The sequence below is a fragment of the Salvelinus namaycush genome, chromosome 10, assembly GCF_016432855.1.
Source record: "Salvelinus namaycush isolate Seneca chromosome 10, SaNama_1.0, whole genome shotgun sequence".
In the NCBI taxonomy this organism is placed as follows: domain Eukaryota; kingdom Metazoa; phylum Chordata; class Actinopteri; order Salmoniformes; family Salmonidae; genus Salvelinus; species Salvelinus namaycush.
This window is the reverse complement of record NC_052316.1, coordinates 28,310,390-28,333,667: the sequence shown is the minus strand read 5'-3', so window position 1 is coordinate 28,333,667 and position 23,278 is coordinate 28,310,390. Positions and strand designations below refer to the sequence as shown.

General features: G+C 44.2%; 1 pseudogene; it reads left to right on the top strand.

Annotated features, from left to right (window-relative positions):
• The first annotated feature begins 1,021 nt into the window (after positions 1–1,021).
• On the top strand, positions 1,022–20,718 carry LOC120054284 (annotated as a pseudogene).
• The last annotated feature ends 2,560 nt before the right edge of the window (positions 20,719–23,278 follow it).

The following is a 23,278-nucleotide window of genomic DNA, read 5'->3' as shown; positions in this document are numbered from 1 at the left end:
CTGGAACCTGATGGGCCTCTCTCCCACAGAAGTCTGGCAAATACGGCCAGGAGTGTAACTCAAATGGTCTTAAAACTGATATCAACTACATCTGATACCTCACATAATGAGACTCCATACAAGTAATCCATCCATCAAAATGTTCCCCTGCTAACGATCATCATTGTCACTCCGTTCTTTGGTTCTACAGTGGCCGTCAGTACCTGGAATGGACCACATCCTATAATCACATACGTGCCGGCAGTCGTCTCTCCACTGTAGACTGCAGTGGGTCAGGATTCTTCTGCACCACATTACAAATGTCCTCGGCCACTGTCAACGAGACTGGAGAGTATTGATGCTCCTACAGAGACCTGGCGGTGGAGGATAGCAAAACCTCTGTGGCTGTTTATGTCTTTGTCCAAGGTGTGCATCATCATTACCTCACTCTGAAATAGGCTTACCGAATCTCTGAACAGTGACTCAATGGGTGATCTTTCCTATCTGACCCAAGAGCTGCTTACAGTAAAGCTTCCTTAATTATGATTGGCTGCAGGACTACCTGATCTTTACCTCCACCCATGAATTACATACTGAATGTTGTTGGTTCTCACCATGCCTTATAACTTCTTTATGTATTTGTGTTTAATTTCAGACTATAAAGTGCCATTTGTGCCCTTTGATGAGGACTATGAGATTGTGCTTATCAGTGAGGGAGTGCAGGTGGTTATCCTATGCCGCTGTCACGAATACTACTGAAGGTGGCTCCTCTTCCCGTTCGGGTGGCGCTCGGCGGTCGTCGTCGCCGGTCTACTAGCTGCCACCGATCCCTTTTTCCTTTTTGTTTATGTCTGTCTAATTGTTTTCACCTGTTCCTTGTTGGGGTTTTGGGAGGTGTACTATTTAGTTTCGTTTCGCCCGCTAGTGTTTGTGCGGGCTTATTGGTTGTCATTGTACGTCGGAGGTGGATTATTGATTTTGGGTTTTCGCTGTCCAGTTTATTTCACAGTGGTCTTTGGGTTGTGTTTGCGCCTGTGTTTTGGCGTCACCCCTTTTGTACCTGTTCCTGTTGACTGTGGACATTAAAGCGTTTGTTCCCGTGAAACTTCTGCTCTCTGCACCTGACTCTACACCCATCATTCTCCTGACGTTACAGCCGCGGGTCTGGGGAAGATCTCAACGTCACGCTACATACTGTAAAGACAGACCCACTGACTTTATTGTCCTTTTGGGGGGAACTTTTAAGGCATACTTGTTATATTTAAAAGACATTAAAACACAGAACAGTATTACAGTATGGGATACATGCAATAGATTCTGTTCAGAATGGAGTGAAATTTCCTGAAGGTATTCTATCGTGTCTTATTTTGTCTAAAGTTGACAACTAAGCCTCCACTTCCAAACCACCTTTCCTCTAGTCTAACTGCATAATATAGCAAACAAATCCAGTTGGTAAAGACTTTGCTCTCTCAGGTATGTTTTGTTAGACTGGAGGCTACAGTATGTGAGTGGCAGATAATGTCAGCGTGGATTCTGAATAGAGTTTGTTGCATTGTTTCCATGTCAGATCAGGGAAATAGAAAACTGAGTTTCCATTTCCTATCTGGGTTGTTCCCACCTCTTCTCCTGACCACATCAGTCAATATCTGATCTCTGGGACCTTATTGATGGCCTGTATGGTTCATAGAACACTTCACTGAGAATGAAGGTTGGAAAAACCACAACACCCTCTGACATAGCCAGTGCTAACCAAGTGGTAAAACATCACTCATAATTTCATGTAAGGGTCGGTCGGTCGGTCAGCATCACTACATTTAGTCAACCAGCATAGAACCTGCTTTACTTAGTCTTGTCAAATCGATGCAATATTGTGATGTAACTGTAATTTTTTATATATTTTTGTGAACTTTTCATCAGAAGTTTCCCAAGAAAGAACTCTTATCTGAACGGGAAGGACATTTTTTGGGATAGTATGAAGGGTTTCTCCATTCCCAGTCACCTGATCAGTTACACTGGAGTGGTCTTCTGTCAGACATACATATACAACGAGGCCTACAAGTCACCTCTCTACATTGCTGCTGTTGTTGATAAGTGGGTTAGGTTTTAATTTAGTGTATGAATCCTGTTTGATCCACTGTATGCATCACTTAAATATGCCAAGGTGTCATTCAAAGTGTTAATGTAAGTTTGTGTTTATTTGTGTTTACATAACTTCATGCATATGTGTGTTTATCTAAGTGTATTGTCTGCATGCATGTACCCTGTGTGCGTGTGTTTGTGAGTCTCAGGAGAACAATAGTCTGCTCACCACTCCGCTGTGTCTCCCCTCCCTTCTCCGCAGCACATAAGATCCATAACCTCACCCTGACCCCACCACATGAGAGGCTGTCTGTGGGGGAGAGACTGGTGCTCAACTGCACTGCCAACACAGAGCTCAACGTTCCCATTGACTTCACCTGGACACACCCTCTCAGCCTGGTCAGTACCCTGCATTGCCCACTCTTATAGACCGACGCATCAGTAAATGAACATGAAATCCCTGACTCAGGCTTTATTGACAGACATGTTACTCATCACACTGCTTTCAGATTAAAAAAACACAACTTCAGATCGAGGCTGCCCTTATGTAATTAATGGTTTCATCTTCTCATGTGGGAGACTGGGGTAAGTTGCGAAAAATGGGTTAAGTTGAGCCACCCTTGTTTTTAGGAGACCATACACAAAATGTATAATTTGAACAAATATTTAGAAAGAGGTCATAATTTCATGGAGTATGTGAAGGAAGAAACACATGGACAAAGTGGTAAGCAAGTTAGGTAAAAAAATAATAATTTCACCAAGACAAATTAATTTATTGTGTTAGAGGTTTCATGATGCTTGTATCTAAACCAACATAGATAATTGTAAGATTGTTCTATATATCAGTTGGGGTCTCTATAAGCTTCAATATGAGGTCCTAAACCTAGCATGAAAGTGCAGCCTTGCAGTTGTGCAGGGTATATTAGTCAAAATGTTTGCCTTGGGGTAAGTTTTTGGTGGTGTCACGCCCTGACCTTAGAGATCCTTTTTATGTCTCTATTTTGGTTGCTCAGGGCGTGAGTTTGGGTGGGCATTCTATGTCTGGTGTTCTATGTTGTCCTTGTTTTGTATTTCTATGTGTTTGGCCTGGTATGGTTCCCAATCAGAGGCAGCTGTCTATCGTTGTCTCTGATTGAGAACCATACTTAGGTAGCCTGTTCCCACCTGTGTTTGTGGGTAGTTGTTTTCTGTTTTGTGTGTCGTCACCTTACAGAACTTTTCGTTTGTCGTTTTTGTTGTTTTGTTCAGTGTTCAGTTGAGGAAATATTGGATGGCAAGGGACCCTGGGCACAGCCGGGGGAGTATCGCCATCCAAAAGAGGAGCTGGAGCGGCGACACTACGAGGAATTGACTCGAGGTAACGGGCACGAGAGGCAGCCCCAGAATCATTTTTTGGGGGGGAACACGGGGAGATTGGCGGACTCAGGTAGGAGACCTGAGCCAACTCCCCGTGCTTACCATGGCGAGAGAGTGACTGGGCAGGCACCGTGTTATGTGGTGAAGCGCACGGTGTCCCCAGTGCGCACGCATAGCCACGCATAGCCTCGAATCGGCCGGGCTAGAGTGGGCATCGAGCCAGGAGGGATGATGCCGGCTCAGCGCATCTGGTCTCCAGTGTGTCTCCTCGGCCCGGGGTATACTGCACCAGCCCTACGCACGGAGTCAGCACAGCCCAGTGCGGCCTGTTCCAACTCCCCGCACTTGCTGGGCTACAGGGGGGATCCAGACAGGATGAGTTGTGCTAGCTCTGCGCTCGAGACCGCCAGTGCGCCTCCACGGTCCAGTGCATCTGGTGCCTCGGCCAAGGACAAGGCCTCCTGCATGTCTCCCCAGCCTGGTGAGTTCTGTGCCTGTGTCTCTCCATTCCAGTGATGATCCATGGAAAGAAGCCTCCAGTAATGATCCATGGCATGAAGCCTCCAGTGATGATCCATGGCAAGAAGCCTCCAGTGGTGATCCATGGCACGAAGCCTCCAGTGATGATCCATGGCACGAAGCCTCCTGTGATGATCCATGTCACGAAGCCCCCAGTGATGATCCATGGCACGAAGCCTCCAGTGATGATCCATGGCACGAAGCTTCCATTGATGATCCATGGCACGAAGCCTCCTGTGATGATCCATGGCACGAAGCCTCCTGTGAGGATCCATGGCACGAAGCCCCCAGTGATGATCCATGGCACGAAGCCTCCTGTGATGATCCATGACACGAAGCCTCCAGTGAGGATCCATGGCACGAAACCTCCAGTGAGGAGTTATGGCACGAGGCCTCCAACGAAGGACTTCAGTCCGGAGCCTCCAGCGTCGCCCTCTAGTCCGGAGCCTCCAGCGTCGCCCTCTAGTCCGGAACCTCCAGCGACGCCCTCTAGTCCGGAGCCTCCAGCGACGCCCTCTAGTCCGGAGCCTCCAGCGTCGCCCTCTAGTCCGGAGCCTCCAGCGACGCCCTCTAGTCCGGAGCCTCCAGCGACGCCCTCTAGTCCAGAGCCTCCAGCGACGCCCTCTAGTCCGGAGCCTCCAGCGACGGGCTTCAGTCAGGAGCAGCCAGAGTCTCCCTCCTGTCCGGAGCAGCCAGAGTCTCCTTCCTGTCCGGAGCAGCCAGAGTCTCCCTCCTGTCCGGAGCAGCCAGAGTCTCCCTCCTGTCCGGAGCAGCCAGAGTCTCTCTCCTGTCCGGAGCAGCCAGAGTCTCTCTCCTGTCCGGAGCAGCCAGAGTCTCCCTCCTGTCCGGAACAGCCAGAGTCTCCCTCCTGTCCGGAACAGCCAGAGTCTCCCTCCTGTCCGGAGCAGCCAGAGTCTCCCTCCTGTCCGGAGCAGCCAGTCTCCCTCCTGTCCGGAGCAGCCAGTCTCCCTCCTGTCCGGAGCAGCCAGTCTCCCTCCTGTCCGGGGCCCGCTGCAAGGGTCCCCGGTCCGGGGTCGGCGGTAAGGGTCCCCGCTCCAGAGGCGCCACCTAAGTGGGCCAAGACTAAGGTGGAGCGGGGTCCACGTCCCGCACCAGAGCCGCCACGCGGTGAAATGCCCACCCAGACCCTCCCCTATAGGTTCAGGTTTTGCGGTCGGAGTCCGCACCTTTGGGGGGGGGGTACTGTCTCCTTCTCCCGACGACGTTCGTTACAGGTGGGTTTTGGTTGAAGTAGTGCAAGGCATTGGCACTGGGATATGAGGTAACAACAGGACTTGGCCTATGTTAAAAGTGTTTAAAAAACTACAAAGTGTTTGTTAGGTGTTAAGCCTGTGTTAAAATATGTTTAAAATGATTAAAAGACAAAAAAACTATTGTGATTGTGTTGAATTGTGTTTGGGAAATAAAAATACACATGCTTTTAAATAGGTAGTAGTAATATTTAATTCAGTACAGAAATGTGTATGCAGCTTAACTTACCCTGTCCCACGGCTCATCTAACCCCAAACCCGGGGTAAGTTGTGCCGAGAGACCTTTTTGGGGACAAGCTATGTTTTCAAAACTGTAATGTTTACATGAATTCATACTATTTCCAGGAATACACAACATCCTAAAATATATGTAGATATCTTTGTTGGAAAGAATACTATATTTCCCTTGACAAAGTGATGCTGAATGTAAAAAATTGCTCAACTTACCACACGCTCACCTATACCAGTCTTTAGGTTGATTTATGGAGCTCTAATCCCCTCGCTCTCCCCTTTGCCCCTCTTGCAGGCCCCAGTGAATGGCTCTGTGTGGGCCTACACCACGTCACACAAGAAGAAGCTGTGGGACCATCTAAAGCTGTCCAATAAACTCATAGTGGAGAATGTGACTGTCAACTACACAGGAGAATACAAATGCACAGCCTCCAGTGGACAAATGGTCAAAACTGCATATGCATCTCTCATGGTCTATGGTAGGTACACCAGGTTCTTTGTGGTTTAAACCACATCAGTTGTCCAAGGTAAATAGTCCAGAGGTTTTGCAGAGTACAATTTTTTTGCGGCTATCCTCTTGTTGGTTTAGATTGAATTTTTCCCCTGGTCTGGTTTTATTACACAATAATCCATTATGTTACTTTGTGACATTTAATTGTTTTGATGACGTTTGTGTTATTTTTGTTGTTGTTAGAAAAGCCTTTTATTGTTTTTGATGGCCGCAAGTGGGTTAAGGTTCTGGGGTGAACGTTAGCCAGACCATTAAGATACCAGTCAAGTTCGACACCTACCCAGAACCTACAGTCAGATGGTTCGTTGATCATATACAGTAATAATATATACATTGCATTCAGAAAGAATTCATACCCCGTGAACTTTCCAATTTTATTTTATATTACAGCCTTATTCAAAACTGGAATAAATACATTTTTATCTCATCAATCTACACACAATACCCCATAATGACAAAATGAAAACAGTTTTTTTGCAAATGTATAAAAATAAATAAAAACATACTTTATTTACATAAGTATTCAGACCCTTTGCCTTGAGACTCGAAAATGAGCTCAGGTGCATCCTGTTTCCATTGATCATCCTTGAGATATTTCTACAACTTGATTGGAGTCCACCTGTGGTAAATTCAATTGATTCGACATGATTTGTAAAGGCACACACCATAAGGTCCCACAGTTGACAGTGCATGTCAGAGCAAAAACCAAGCCATGAGGTCAAAGGAATTCTCTGTAGAGTTCCGAGACAGGATTGCGTCAAGGCACAGATCGGTGGAAGGGTACCAAAACATTTCTGCAGAATTGAAGGTCCCCAAGAACACAGTGGCCTCCATCATTCTTAAATGGAAGAAGTGTGAAACCACCAAGAATCTTCCTGGAGCTGGCCGTCCAGCCAAACTGAGCAGTCGGGGGAGAAGAGCCTTGGACAGGGAGGTGGCCAAGAACCCGATGGTCACTCTGACGGAGCGCCAGAGTTCCTCTGTGGAGATGGGAGAACCTTCCAGAAGGACAACCATCTCTGCAGCACTCCACCAATCAAGCATTTATGGTAGAGTGGCCAGACGTAAGCCACTCCTCAGTAAAAGGCACATGACAGCCCGCTTGCAGTTTGCCAAAAGGCACTTAAAGGACTCTCAGACCATGAGAAATAAGATTCTCTGGTCTGATGAAACCAAGATGGAACTCTTTGGCCTGAATGCCAAGCGTCACGTTTGGAGGAAACCATCGTCATGCTGTGAGGATGTTTTTCAGCAGCAGGGACTGGGAGATTAGTCAGGCTTGAGGGAAAGATTAACAGAGCAAAGTACAGAGAGATCCTTGACAAAACCTGCTCCAGAGTGCTCAGGACCTCAGACTGGGGCAAAGGTTCACCTTCCAACAGGACAACGACCCTAAGCACACAGCCAAGACAACACAGGAGTGGCTTCGGGACAAGTCTCTGAATGTCCTTGAGTGGCCCAACCAGAGCCCAGACTTGAACCAGATCGAACATCTCTGGAGAGACCTGAAAATAGCTGTGCAGCAAAGCTCTGCAGAGAAGAATGGGAGAAACTCCCTAAATACATGTGTGCCAAGCTCGGAGCATCATTCCCAAGAAGACTCCAGGCTGTAATTGCTGCCAAAGGTGCTTCAAGTACTGAGTAAAGGGTCTGAATACTTACATTACCGTTCACAAGTTTGGGGTCACTTAGAAATGTCCTTGTTTTTGAAAGAAAAGCTAATTTTTGGTCCATTAAAATAACATCAAATTGATCAGAAATACAGTGTAGACATTGTTAATGTTGTAAATGACTATAGTAGCTGGAAACGGCAGATTCTTTATGGAATGTCTACATAGACATTCAGAGGCCCATTATTAGCAACCATCACTCCTGTGTTCCAATGGCACGTTGTGTTAGCTAATCCAAGTATATAATTTTAAAAGGCTAATTGATCATTAGAAAACCCTTTTGCAATTATGTTAGCACAGCTGAAAACTGTTGTTCTGATTAAAGAAACAATAAAACTGGCCTTCTTTAGACTAGTTGAGTATCTGGAGCATCACCATTTAAGGGGATGACCCAATGCTTAATAATACCACTTCTGCTACTACCACTTCTACTTTGTGTTACGTCAAGTACGGTACTGGTATTAATGCCAGAGTCTCTTTTTGCTACAGGTATGATTCTGAGCCGATTGAACCATACCCTGACCAACCTTACGTGTGAAGAAGGAGGACAGTGATCTGTATACTTGTACTGACTGTAACAGCCGTGGCTGCGATGCATCTCAGCCTACCTAATCACTGAAGGTCAGTGATCCCACTACGGGAAACTGGATCACAGCACCACAGAACAGGAAACACCACTAATCACCCTGCAGACATGATGCAGTATTACAGAATGCCTGTATTTTCTGTTCTCTGGTGGTGTAACCATAACCAAAAGATGGCACAGCCTTAATAACCAAAGAGCGATTCATACCACAGTGAATTTGTTAAGTTTTACTGAGGATGTCTTTCCCATAAACCCAGTCTTACCCAAAATGTCCCATATAGCTCGACCATTCACTCAAGGTTTCCCTGATTCACCTCCCACTTAAGACATTTAGCTCTATCAAAGATTACGTGTATAAATAGCTATTCCACCACAGGTCAGGAAGCGGGCCCTATTAGAGCACATCCTCCTGGGAGTTTCAGAATACAAAACAATGAGAAGCCCAGCGAGGACAAAGGGAGAGGCCGGCCCTGGGGATGAGAAGACTAACGTGGAGCTTATTGTTCCTATTGGCTCTGTGGTCATCGCCATGTTCTTCTGGCTACTCATCGTCTTCGTCATCCTGATGGGGTTCACCTTGTCATGATAGGGGCTGTACCAAATGTTTGATGTATTATAATAATTGATTATGCTTATGTTGTATTAATAGAAAGGGAAGGGTTATAAGACCCCCCCCCCCCCCCCCCCCCCTTACATTTATAGGGTCCTAGACTACAAAGTAACAATATACACTGCACAAAAAAATAAAGGGAACACTTAAACAACACAATGTAACTCCAAGTCAATCACACTTCTGTGAAATCAAACTGTCCACTTAGGGAGCAACACTGATTGACAATAAATTTCACATGCTGTTGTGCAAATGGAATAGACAACAGGTGGAAATTATAGGCAATTAGCTAGACACCCCCAATAAAGGAGTGGTTCTGCAGGTGGTGACCACAGACCACTTCTCAGTTCCTATGATTCCTGGCTGATGTTTTGGTCACTTTTGAATGCTGGCGGTGCTTTCACTCTAGTGGTAGCATGAGACGGAGTCTACAACCCACACAAGTGGCTCAGGTAGTGCAGCTCATCCAGGATGGCACATCAATGTGAGCTGTGGCAAGAAGGTTTGCTGTGTCTGTCAGCGTAGTGTCCAGAGCATGGAGGCGCTACCAGGAGACAGGCCAGTACATCAGGAGATGTGGAGGAGGCCGTAGGAGGGCAACAACCCAGCAGCAGGACCGCTACCTCCGCCTTTGTGCAAGGAGGAGCAGGAGGAGCACTGCCAGAGCCCTGCAAAATGACCTCCAGCAGGCCACAAATGTGCATGTGTCTGCTCAAACGGTCAGAAACAGACTCCATGAGGGTGGTATGAGGGCCCGACGTCCACAGGTGGGGGTTGTGCTTACAGCCCAACACCGTGCAGGACGTTTGGCATTTGCCAGAGAACACCAAGATTGGCAAATTCGCCACTGGCGCCCTGTGCTCTTCACAGATGAAAGCAGGTTCACACTGAGCACATGTGACAGATGTGACAGAGTCTGGAGACGCCGTGGAGAACGTTCTGCTGCCTGCAACATCCTCCAGCATGACCGGTTTGGCGGTGGGTCAGTCATGGTGTGGGGTGGCATTTCTTTGGGGGGCCGCACAGCCCTCCATGTGCTTGCCAGAGGTAGCCTGACTGCCATTAGGTACCGAGATGAGATCCTCAGACCCCTTGTGAGACCATATGCTGGTGCGGTTGGCCCTGGGTTCCTCCTAATGCAAGACAATGCTAGACCTCATGTGGCTGGAGTGTGTTAGCAGTTCCTGCAAGAGGAAGGCATTGATGCTATGGACTGGCCCGCCCGTTCCCCAGACCTGAATCCAATTGAGCACATCTGGGACATCATGTCTCGCTCCACCCACCAACGCCACGTTGCACCACAACGTCCAGGAGTTGGCGGATGCTTTAGTCCAGGTCTGGGAGGAGATCCCTCAGGAGACCATCCGCCACCTCATCAGGAGCATGCCCAGGCGTTGTAGGGAGGTCATACAGGCACGTGGAGGCCACACACACTACTGAGCCTCATTTTGACTTGTTTTAAGGACATTACATCAAAGTTGGATCAGTCTGTAGTGTGGTTTTCCACATTAATTTTGAGTGTGACTCCAGATCCAGACCTCCATGGGTTGATAAATTTGATTTCCATTGATAATTTTTCTGTGATTTTGTTGTCAGCACATTCAACTATGTAAAGAAAAAAGTATTTAATAAGAATAGTTCATTCATTCAGATCTAGGATGTGTTATTTTAGTGTTCCCTTTATTTTTTCAGCAGTGTATATATGCATTATAATATTTAATATTGTTCCACAGCTCTTTTCTAGTCTCTGCTTCTTATAAGAAATGGTTTGAGAGGTGTGTGAGTTATTGCAGTCAAAACAGGGTGTCTGTGAGAAGCGCCTCAAAGATAAAAGAGATTCATAGACACAGAACCCTGCAGGGGAGTGAAAGAGATAAGAGTCTAGTCAGACATACCACCATAAATCAACTTGGGGAGTGGACATTTATTGCTGAGCCTTTGGATAACACTGAAACTATTGTTTGTATAGCTGTGTATGCATGGGCTTGGTCACATGAGTAGAAGGTATTGACGTAGGCAGTTACATCACTAGGGGTTGACTGCAAGCATAATAAAACATCTTGGACCCTTTCCTATTTTGCAGAACTTACTCGGAAACATGCGTGCTATGTTCCCGTTGTCAACTTCAGTCTGCAATTACCTTAATAAAGGTTTTTGATTGATTTACTTAAAGATATTGTCTGAATGCTAATTTCACCAATGAGCCAATGATTGACAAGGAACAAGGAACGAACCCCAACAATCTGCAGCAGGAAAAGAGTAAGACTACCCTTCTCCTCTTCCACAGAACCTTTCCCTTGTTTTCACAACCCTGCCACACACTACCCCACACACACTACACTACACACACAGTGGGCTGGGTCTGACAGATGAGAAGTAACTGGTCTAGCTCTGTGTCCACACTCCTTTGTATTAGGGAACAACAGAGCCTCATTCTGTCACTGGCCTGGTCTGGCATTGCATCTCACTGATGGGCCAGAGAAGGCACTGAAAGGGGACTGAGGAGACTGATATTGACAAAAAAACTCCCATAGTGAAACACTGCCATGGGTTGGTCATAATTGTGAATATTCTTGTCTGTTTTCTCTCTCCCTCCCCTCTCTCTCTCTCTAGCCAACTAATGGGGAAATGAAGACAGGGTACCTGTCCATCATCCTGGACTCTGAGGACATGCCCATGGACGAACCCTGTGAGAGGCTCACATATGATGCCAACAAGTGGGAGTTCCCTTGTGACAGGCTGAAGCTATGTGAGATTTTCAGATCCTTATGGGTCAAGGCTCTGTGAGAAAGAGATGTTATACACACATTAAGTGAGACTTAAGTTTTATGTTCACTGTCTGAAATGATATATGGTGTGTTTTAAAGGGGACCAATTGGGGCAAGGAGCTTTGGACAGGTAGTAGAGGCAGCTGCCTTTGGCATAGAGAAGGCCAGTACCTGCACCACAGTGGCAGTCAAGATGCTGAAAGGTGAGTACAACTCCTTCTAATCTCCTACACACATGCAAGCAACACACACACTAAAACACTGAATGAGCTGATTGAGTGTTATCTCTGCCCACCACAGAAGGAGCCACCTCCAGTGAGTACCGTGCGCTGATGTCAGAGCTGAAGATCCTCATCCACATCGGCCACCATCTCAATGTGGTCAACCTGCTTGGGGCCTGCACCAAACCAGGGAGTGAGTCTTCACATTATGAACACACACTCACATATTTCATATTTCACTTTTCCCCTGCCAATACCCTCCACCTTTCTTTTGAATTTATATTCTCTCTCGCCAACTCTGGTTCTACCTTTCTTGGCCCCCCTTCCTGCTCCTCGTCCACTTGTGTTCTACACATTGTGTTCATCAAATCAAAATCAAATCAAACTTTATTTGTCACGTGCCGAATACAACAAGTGTAGACCTTACCGTGAAATGCTTACTTACAAGCCCTTAACCAACAGCGCAGTTCAAGAAGATGAACTCATCAGGAAATATCTACTTTATTAGCGGTGAGAGGCGGAGTTTAACGAGCATCCTCTGTCTGTCCTAATTGTATATCTCCTCAACCCCAGAGATGAAGCCATGTTTCGGCAATTGGGGAAGAGGGCCTCTGTTTCCATGGCCTCTCTCTCTTTCTCACTTCTTCGCTTTCCTTATTTACTCCACACAAACATTCTACAGTGCTCCAATGAAGTGATGATCTTCCTCTGATATTTAACATTTTCTCCCTCCATCTCCCCTCAGGTCCATTGATGGTGATTGGGGAGTACTGTAAAAAGGGCAACCTTTCCAGCTACTTACAAAGCAAGCGTGGAGAGTACAGCCCCTTCAAGGTAAATGTGCAGAGCCCCAACTACAACAGCCTGTAAAGCCCAGCCAGCCTCTGATGTGGTTACACTGATCCCAGACCATTACACAACGGTTCTCCACAACACTTACACATTGTCTGCCTGATCTGTTGAACTACCAGCTTCCATTTTATGTTGTATTGTTAGGGATAGGAGTTTTCCAGCCCAGTTTTTCATTTGGACTTTTGGTCCTTGATCCATTAACATGCAACTCCTCCATGGTAACAGAGGTCAGTTGGAGCGGATGGGGGAGGACGTGACTGAGGGGGACCTGGGTTTTTGGACCAGCACCCACCTGGATATCTGCACTGGGACAGCAGTCTGCTCCAGACATGGAGAGGAGTGCTGTCAGCCACATATAGGAGGAAGGTGGTACTGCAGCTCTAAATCATACTAGCCACATGCAAATACTGTACATATCACCTACAGTGATCGGAAGTTTACATACACTTAGGTTGGACTCATTAAAACTCATTTTTCAACCACTCCACACATTTATTGTTAACAAACTATAGTTTTGGCAAGTAGGTTAGGACATCTACTTTGTGCATGACACAAGTCATTTTTCCATCAATTCTTTACAGACAGATTATTTCACTTATAAATCACTGTATCACAATTCCAGTGGGTCAGAAGTTTACATACAGTAAGTTGACTGTGCCTTGAAACAGCTTGGAAAATTCCAGAAAATGATGTCATGGCTTTAGAAGCTTCTGAAAGGCTAATTGACATTATTTGAGTCAATTGGAGGTGTACCTGTGGATGTATTTCAAGGCCTACCTTCAAACTCAGTGCCTCTTTGCTTGACATCATGGGAAAATCAAAAGAAATCAGCCAAGACCTCAGAAAAAAATTGTAGACCTCCACAAGTCTGGTTCATCCTTGGGAGCAATTTCCAAACGCCTGAAGGTACCACGTTCATCTGTACAAACAGTACGCAAGTATAAACACCATGCGACCACGCAGCCGTCATACTGCTCAGGAAGGAGACGCGTTCTGTCTCCTAGAGATGCATGTACTTTGATACGAAAAGTGCAAATCAATCCCAGAACAACAGCAAAGGACCTTGTGAAGATGCTGGAGGAAAGTATCTATAAAGTATCTATATCCACAGCAAAACGAGTCCTATATCGACATAACCTGAAAGGCCGCTCAGCAGGGAAGAAGCCACTGCTCCAAAACCATCATAAAAAAGCCAGACTATGGTTTGCAACTGCACATGGGGACAAAGATCATACTTTTTGGAGGAATGTCCTCTGGTCTGATGAAACAAAAATAGAACTGTTTGTCCATAATGACCATCGTTTTGTTAGGAGGAAAAAGGGGGAGGCTTGCAAGCCGAAGGACACCATCCCAACCGTGAAGCACGGGTGTGGCAGCATCATGTTGTGGGGTGATTTGGTGCAGGAGAGACTGGTGCACTTCACAAAATAGACGGCATTATGAGGAAGAAAAATTGTGTGGATATATTGAAGCAACATCTCAAGACATCAATCAGGAAGTTAAAGCTTGATCGCAAATGGGTCTTCCAAATGGACAATCACTCCAAGCATACTTCCAAAGTTGTGGTAAAATGTCTTAAGGACAACAAAGTCAAGGTATTGGAGTGGCAATCACAAAGCCCTGACCTCAACCCTATAGAAAATTTGTGGGCAGAACTGAAAAAGCGTGTGCGAGCAAGGAGGCCTACAAACCTGACTCAGTTACACCAGCTCTGTCAGGAGGAATGGGCCAAAATTCACCCAACTTATTGTGGGAAGCTTGTGGAAGGCTACCCAAAACGTTTGACCCAAATTAAACAATTTAAAGGCAATGCTACCAAATACTAATTGAGTGTATGTAAACTTCTGACCCACTGGGAATGTGATGAAAGAAATATAAGCTGGAATAAATCATTCTCTCTACTATTATTCTGACATTTCGCATTCTTAAAATAAAGTGGTGATCCTAAGACAGGTAATTTTTACTGGGATTAAATGTCAGGAATTGTGAAAAACTGAGTTTAAATGTATTTGGCTAAGGTGTATGTAAACTTCCGACTTCAACTGTATATCCACCATTGCGCTTCAAAATGTATAATGTATGATGTGATGTAAACTAACCACTGTATTTGTTATAATATGTATGATTTTACTAAATGCTCAATTTAACCCCATGCAGAGAGTTGTGAGTGGGAGGAGCACCTGACCGTGGAGGAACTGATCAGCTACAGTTTCCTGGTGGCCAAGGGCATGGAATTCCTCTCCTCTAGCAAGTGCATCCATCGGGACCTGGCAGCTAGGAACATCCTGCTCTCAGAGAACAATATTGTAAAGATCTGTGACTTTGGTCTGGCCAGAGACGTCTGCAAAGATCCCGACCCTGTCCGCAATTGAGAAGTAAGTTATTAAGAACACAACGTAACCTCAGTCACTAACAGTGGTTATGATGTTTTATAAACTGTGCTATAAATTGTGATTATCTCTACAGGTCCATCTGAAATGGATGGCTCCTGAGACCATCTTTGACCGGGTCTATACCACACAGAGTGACGTGTGGTCCTTTGGGGTCCTGCTCTGGGAGATCTTCTCTCTAGGTGAGCCAGGTTACCAACAGTACCACTGTTGTGTCCTGTGCACGTGACAAACTTTGATTTGATTAACCCTAACTGTAACTGATATTGTAATGGTTGTTCTCTCCACCACAGCCCTACCCTGGTGTTAGTATTGATGAGGCCTTCTATTGATGAGGCTGAAGGAAGGGACCAGGATGAGAGCACCAGACTACGCCATGACTGAGATGTGAGTGGGCTAATGAGAACATAGTACAAGTTATTACATACAGAATCCTACTATGTACATTAACATTGTTGTATGAGGCTATAGATAACTTGATGTGACCTTAGTGTATTATAGTACATTATAAACCCGGTAGTTTTGGTCCTGGATGCTGATTGTCTGAAACTGCATTTTAGCAGTGTGTATATCTGACAATATACCATAGGTATGACACAAAAATAATTGTTTGTTCTATTTATGTTGGTAACCAATGGGGATGGGCATTTTAAATAATTTCACTATTTGAATAATATCATGAAATGTTTTCGGATATCCTAAAAGTTGAAATATGTGTAAAAAAAGTTGGGGAACTATCTTGCTGCGCAGCCTGCACCACTTGGGAAAGGTGCAGCTCTGTTTGCTTGGAGCAGTGCGGGAGATGGGCAGGGGTTGGTGTTTTTGACACAGGAGGGAGAGAGATTACCCATACAGACTTGCGATAGTTAGACATCCCATCTTGTAGTGCCTGTCTTTACTGCATCAAATCGATCTAAAGAAGCTAGCTAAGACAGCCAGGCATGTTAGCCAGCTAACTATCTTGGCTAATTGAGGCTATTTTGCTGCGTTTCCCATCCATTCAGTTTCATTGTTTAATCCATCAGATTAAACAACATAGCTGATGGTTGCTCGTTGTAGCCTACTCCTTCTCAATTAGCTAACTTAAATACATCATTTTTATTCCAATTTGTATTGAATAGAGATCTCCCACGTCTCCTTTCTACACATGGAGCCTCTGACTGTAGTGCCATATTGATTTGCCAACAATAACAACAAACACGTGAAATCCGTGTAGGCTAAAGTATGTATTTTTATGGGGTGCACCATAAGTCATAAAAACTATATTCAAATGTTTGTTTTATTAAATTGAGAATTTAAAATGTCATCCTTGTGTGTAGCAATGTCACATAGATAATTTAATTTAATTTAGACAAAGACTTTTAATTGTTAAATAGGCCTGTCACGTTCCTGACCTGTTTTCTTTTGTCTTGTATTTATTTAGTTGGTCAGGGCGTGAGTTGGGTGGGTTTGTCTATGTGTGATTTTCTATGTTGGGATGTTTGTGTTCGGCCGGGTATGATTCTCAATCAGAGGCAGCTGTCAATCGTTGTCCCTGATTGAGAATCATACTTAGGCAGCCTGGGTTTCACGTGTGTTTTGTGGGTGTTTGTTCCTGTGTCAGGTTTTGTGCCACACAGGACTGTTTCGGTTTTGTCACGTTTGTTGGTTGTTTTGTATTTTGAAGTGTTTTGTTGACTTTCATTAAATAATGAACACTAACCACTCTGCGTTTTGGTCCTCTCCTTCTGTCAGCGAGGACAGCCGTTACAAGGCCTATGATTTTTTTATTTTAAAAAATGTATACTTTCGCAAGCATTCGAAAACTAATGTCAGTTTGGATATTTGAATATTCAAATAATCTTGCCCATCCCTAGTAAACAGTTTATAATAGCAATAGGGCACCTCACGGGTTTGTGGTATATGGGAAATATACCACACACCCTTGGGCGTTTATTGCTTAAATGTAGTGATATGCTCTCTTAGATATCAAACCATGTTGGACTGCTGGCTGGACAAACCCACAGACAGACCACATTTCACAGAGCTCGTAGAACATCTGGGAAACCTCCTACAGGCCAGTGCTCATCAGGTGACTGTGTGTACATGTGTTAGTTACTTTTTTAGGGTATAAGAGGTATGTGTGTGTCTTCATCTTATTGTGTGTGTGTATATGAGGTGAGAGAGTGATGTCGTGTCTTTGGCTATGCCAGATTAATTGCTATGACATGCTATTCTATAAAATAATTTCTCCGTAATTAATATTACCTGATTGAACTAATCATGTAAATATAATTAACTAGAGAGGGACACCACGGAATAATATTTATAGAGCTGTTATCTTCCGAATAAACTCTTAAAGATTTAGTAATATTTTACATCCATAGCAGTCACATTAATCGTCATTTTATTCAGTCTCATCTGAAAGTGGTAAATCCTTGGTTATCTGCAAGAATCCTGGCTAACAAGTTGAATCAGCAATACAAAATTGGGTTTAATTATTTATTTACTAAATACCTAACTAAGTACACAGAATCACACATACACAATTAAATCATAACTTGATCACAAATTGCCGTCATAAAGAAAAACGTCCCTAGCGGGCAGAATAGATATGACAGCTTGTTACACAAAGAAAAGGGGCTGAGTTTTAGTGAAAGGGCGGGAGACTGGGACAGGGCCGAAGCTGTGCTATCGTAAATACAGTATCTTATGCATTCTAAATTACCGCCCATTTGAAAAAGGAAAATGCAATAAATATTTACTCTGAGCTGCGCTTCAGTAGGTTGGTGGTAGATGGAAGACCGTATCGCCAACCCGAGTCCTCTGTCCTTTGAAGAATGTCTCTGGTGGTCACTGGATACGTTGGAGTAACGTTGTGTGTAGTAGATGGGATACTCTGACTGTCCTTCCTAACCTACGTTTGTAGCAGCTGTTGCTAACTCAACGGCTAGGAGGTATCACTTCTGTAGTGAATACGAGTTCAAAGTTCATACCATTTACAACCAAAGTCCATGCCGATGTTGGCTTAGTTCTGTAGTTATTATCTGAACCATTCTGACATCGGATCGTCATCCTAAATGTACCCGGAACAGGAAGTTATATTTTTGTCAATGGCTTTTATAGTGGAGGGAGAGGAGTGTGTCTGAAAAGTTTATAACCCATGTCTATTCACAGGGGCGGGCCCCTGGTTGAGCAGAAGCCAAACTTGAAAACCCATGAAAACCCAAATCTCTCATTTGGAAGCTAAAATTACATTTAATCTCTTCACAAATAATTTCATATTCAAACATTTGAATTAAACAACAATTCCATGTGAATCCGATACCTCTGACGTTTAGACTTTCCACAGTAGAGTTTATGTCATTCTATCATTGATGAGAATGTGTCAGAGGGCAACCAAACTGACATAATATACCTTAAGTACCACCGCATATGTTCAGTTGGTCGGATTACCGGAATATAGTTCATTTCCCCCCCAACTTCTGATGTTCCCAGAATCTCTATGTTAACCAATGGGTTTTCTTATGTCACATCAGTTATAGTAGGGAGAGAGAAAAAGGGGGAAAGAGGTATTTATGACTGTCATAAACCTACCCCCAGGCCAACGTCATGACAGTGAGGATTGAGAGTGTAATTGGTGTGTTTTTATCTTTAGGATGGGAAGGACTACATCCCTCTGACAGCAGTGGAGGTGGAGAGGAACTCACTCAGCCCTGAACCCAGGAACCCCTTCACCAAGATCATTAGAGGAAACACCCGGCCCCCAGATGCACTATGACAACGCACCCCCATCATCCTCGGGTCAGCAAGCATGCACACTCACTCAAATTAACACCAAGCATCACATTGATGTGTCACAAATTAAACCCCCATTTAATGGACTAAATTTGCACAATTTGTATGAACACTTTCTAGTTGTTAGATTAACTTGTGGGGCCTAGCTTTTGACCCTCCCCTCACTGCTCCTAATAGGTTCTCCCAGCAGAGTGACAGGTGCAATCAACCACTCAGTGTGAAGACTTTTGACGACATCCCTGTAGAGCATAGCATCGTCATGGTGAGTGTCTCCACGGTCACACACAGTGTCCCTCCCCCTCACATATCAACAGCCAATGAACAATCCATGTGGGTGTTTCCCACAGGGGTGTCAGACAGACAGCGGTATGAGCATATCACCAGAGGAGATGAAGAGTCTGGACCATCAGCCTCACCGCATGCCTAACTTCAGGTGAGTTCACAGGACCATAACCCCCAACCCTAATGGTGTTGTGTGATACTCTGGACTCTTATGGCGTTGGTATATTTGTTTGTTACTATATTTGTTTATTGGGTTATAGATTCCTCACGTCCTCCCCCAGCCACATCCGGCAATGTAAGTGTAAGGAGTCCCTGGCATCTGAGTTGTCCAATCAGATGAGTGGGTACCAGTCAGGCTACCACTCAGATGACACTGACACCCCCATTTATGCTAATGTAGAGATGATCATGAAGAGGAGCATCCAGAAGAAGCCGTTGCCGCCCAAAATAGCAGACAAGTTCAGTGTTGAGGTGCGCTACAGTGCCCCCCCCCCCCTGTTTTTATTCCCTAATGGTCACCATCACTAGCACTGTTCCCCTGAATTCCCACAAAATATACCCCTCTCCTTGAGCCTGGTTTTGTACAGTGTTCTATGTCTTTACCCTCCCCTTAGGCAGGACCCTCGGGTGACCATCAGGAACAATCTTATCACATGTAATAGTGCCTTATATATTGAATTGTTTATTCTGCAAAGTATTTTCATAAGAGATAAATGTAATATATTCAATGTGAATGATAAAGGCTGTATGCTGTAGAAAACCCTCTCTATTGCCCTGGGACACAGAGACAACTCTGTGTCTTCTAACCGCACGAAGTAGGCGCCCCACCCCGCTGGAGCCTAAACCCGCGGGTCATAAACTGGCACTTCACACCTCTGTTGCTAGGCCGGGTTGCCTTATCACACCGTGGGGTCAGCCAATCACAGGCAGTCATTTGGGGTCGCAGATCCCCAATTCCTGCCTCTTTCTCATAACCTTCAGCAGCAGTGGCAGCATGAGGACAAACACTAGTGTTAGTGCAAACCACTTCTACTCGTTCCATCTTGCTATGGTGGTGTGTGTGTGTGTGTTATGTGAGCTCAATAAAGTGTGTTCTGTACGCCCATCTCCTACTGGTCATTACGACGCCTTCAAATAGAGACATCGGGACGATTGTACCTCTATTTAACCCACACCTCTTTCGGAGACATGGTGCTCTTTTTCATATGTGCTAATTCATGTTTGTAAAGACCACTATTTTTAGCGAGCCTTTGGAATGCTATCATGTTTAAACAGAAAATGGAAGGTCAGTGGAACCTAGCCGCAGGGCCACACCCACTTCCCGAGAAGCAATCCGCCCACTTCCTCTATTGCAGGAAATTGCAACTCGAATTTGGGACAATTGAATGAGCAAATGTTCTTTCCTTTTCTGTCAATTGTGTCTTATTGGACGAAGCCAGTCTGCATCATGTGGTTTCATCCATTTTTGTAGATTGTTCTTGCCTCTCAATTGTACAGTTTTATTACAATTATTTTTGTATTTGTAATAGTTATTAGCTTATTTTATTGAAACCAATATCTACTTTACTAAACTTGTAAATGTAACTATTTTTATAAAATAAATATATACAAATATACAGTATGTGCGTTCGTGTACTGTCTGTCAAATTTATCCTGAGGTGACAATACTTTCCCAGCCTTGGCTATTCTGCATGTGTATTCTGCTGGCACAGCTCAGAATGGTGAGGGCAATGTAAAGAAAACATTTTAATTCATGCAGATATAATACCTGTACAACTACTTTGGAGCCTTGATACTAAATGTGCCAAGTTTGTAACTGTTTTGTGTTCAGTTATTTGTTGGGAGTGGGCATCTACTGGTATCTGTTGAGGTTTATTTTACCTCTGACCCACAATGTGCCAGGAAGTAAAGCTGAAAATGTTCTGACTATTTATTACAACCCACCATTAAGGATGAGTTCAAAGAACAGCATCTCTACATAACCTTGAGGACATCTCAGAGCATGTAATTGCACACACCCTCTTGTAACAGTGCATTCTCACTACCACAGCAGTCAGAGCTGCTGGTGACCGTGGATCTGTTAAAGAGGATAGAGGTGCTTCCCTAGGAGTGTGTGTAAGTGTTCTTGAATGAATATTTGTCCTCAATCAACGACAGCACTCTGTTTAATTATAGCATACCGGAGGAAATGTTTTGCAGCTTAAGAGGAGCTTGTTTTCCACTTCCACACAAACTACTGTGGAGTAAATATACAACATCAAAACTCTCATCCGTCTGTCTGTTAGTCGGAACTCTGAGCCGTAGTTCTGCAGGATCTGGTAGTTCCGTTTTATGGGTTTCAGGCAACTGTATGCAGTTCCACTCATTGACTATAGATGCCTCTGTACCTCTGCTGTTTTAATGGAGAACACACATCTACTGTACATGCCTTACTCTGGTCCTGTGAGGAACTGGTGTGCATTTTATAGTGCACATGCATGCGTGCGTGCGTGTCTGTGAACCCATGTATGTGTGTGTGTGTGTGTGTGTCTGTCTGTGAATATGTCAGAATTCCGGTAATATCTATTGTTTGGTAAAATAATACAAAATACTAAAAGAAAAGCTGCAAATGTGTCGACGCAAATGTGTTTGTTGGTCAGTGTTTGAAAAAGTACCCAAAAGTCATACTTGAGGAAAAGTAAAGATACCTTAATAGAAAATGAAGTAAAAGTGAAAGTCATCCAGTAAAATACTACTTGAGGAAAAGTCTAAAAGTATTTGGTCTTAAATATACTTAAGTATAAAAAGTAAATGTAATTACTAAAATATACTTAAGTATCAAAAGTAAAAGTATGAATAATAAAGATTCCTTATATTAAGCAAACCAGACGGCACAATCCTTTTATTTTTTTAAATATATTTTTTTACAAATAGCCAGGGGCACACTCCAACATTCCGACATAATTTACAAACAAAGCATTTGTGTTTAGTGAGTCTGCCAGATCAGAGTATTTAGGAATGACCAGGGATGTTCTCTTGATAAGTGTGTGAATTGGACCATTTTCTTTCCTGCTAAGCAAGACTGTGAAGCAACACAAACGTAGGCACAGACACATGCATACACACACGCACAATAACATACGTACCATACACACACGTACGCACATATTTTGTATTGTAGATATGTGGTAGTGGTGGAGTATGGGCCTGAGAGCACACAGTATGTTGTGAAATCTGTGCATGTATTGTAATGTTAAGATTGCATAAACTGCCTTAATTTTGGTGGACCACAAGAAGAGTAGCTGCTGCCTTGGCAGCATCTAATGGGGATCCATAATAAATACAACTACAATGCCCCTTTCAAAAAATGTAGAACTAAGAACAGATATAGCCCTTGCTTCACTCCAGACATGACTGCCCTTGACCAGCACAAAAACATCCTGTGGCGTGCTGCACTAGCATCGAATAGTCCCCGTGATATGCAACTTTTCAAGGAAGTCAGGAACCAATATACACAGTCAGTTAGGAAAGCAAAGGCTAGCTTTTTCAAACAGAAATTTGCATCCTGCAGCACCATTTCCAAAAAGTTTTGGGACACTGTAAAGTCCATGGAGAATAAGAGCACCTCCTCCCAGCTGCCCACTGCACTGAGGCTAGGAAACACTGTCACCACTGAAAAATCCACGATAATCGAGAATTTCAATAAGCATTTCTCCACGGCTGGCCATGCTTTCCATCTGGCTACTGTCATGAAGTTGGCTTGAGTGGGGGAAGTTTATGACCCCCATAAATAACTTTCTCTTCAAAGGACAAGGAAGATCTCTGTTGGGCAACACGGCCTTCCATCTATAACCAACCTATTGAAGCGCAGCTCAGAGTAAATATTTATTGCATTTTCCTTTTCCAAATGGGCGGTTATTTAGAATGCATAAGATTCTGTATTTACGGTAGCATAGCTTCTCCCTTTGTTACTCAGTCTTCCCGCTCTTTCATTCAAGCCCAACCCCCTCTCTTTGTGTAACCAGCCGTCGTAGCTGTTCCGTCCACCAGGGACGTTTTCTTTATGACATAATTTGTAATCCATGTATGATTCATTCCGTGTATATGTAATTCTGTGTGATTAGTTAGGTATTTAGTAAATAAATAATTAAACCAAATTTTGTATTGCTGATTCAACTTGTTAACCAGGGTCCGTGA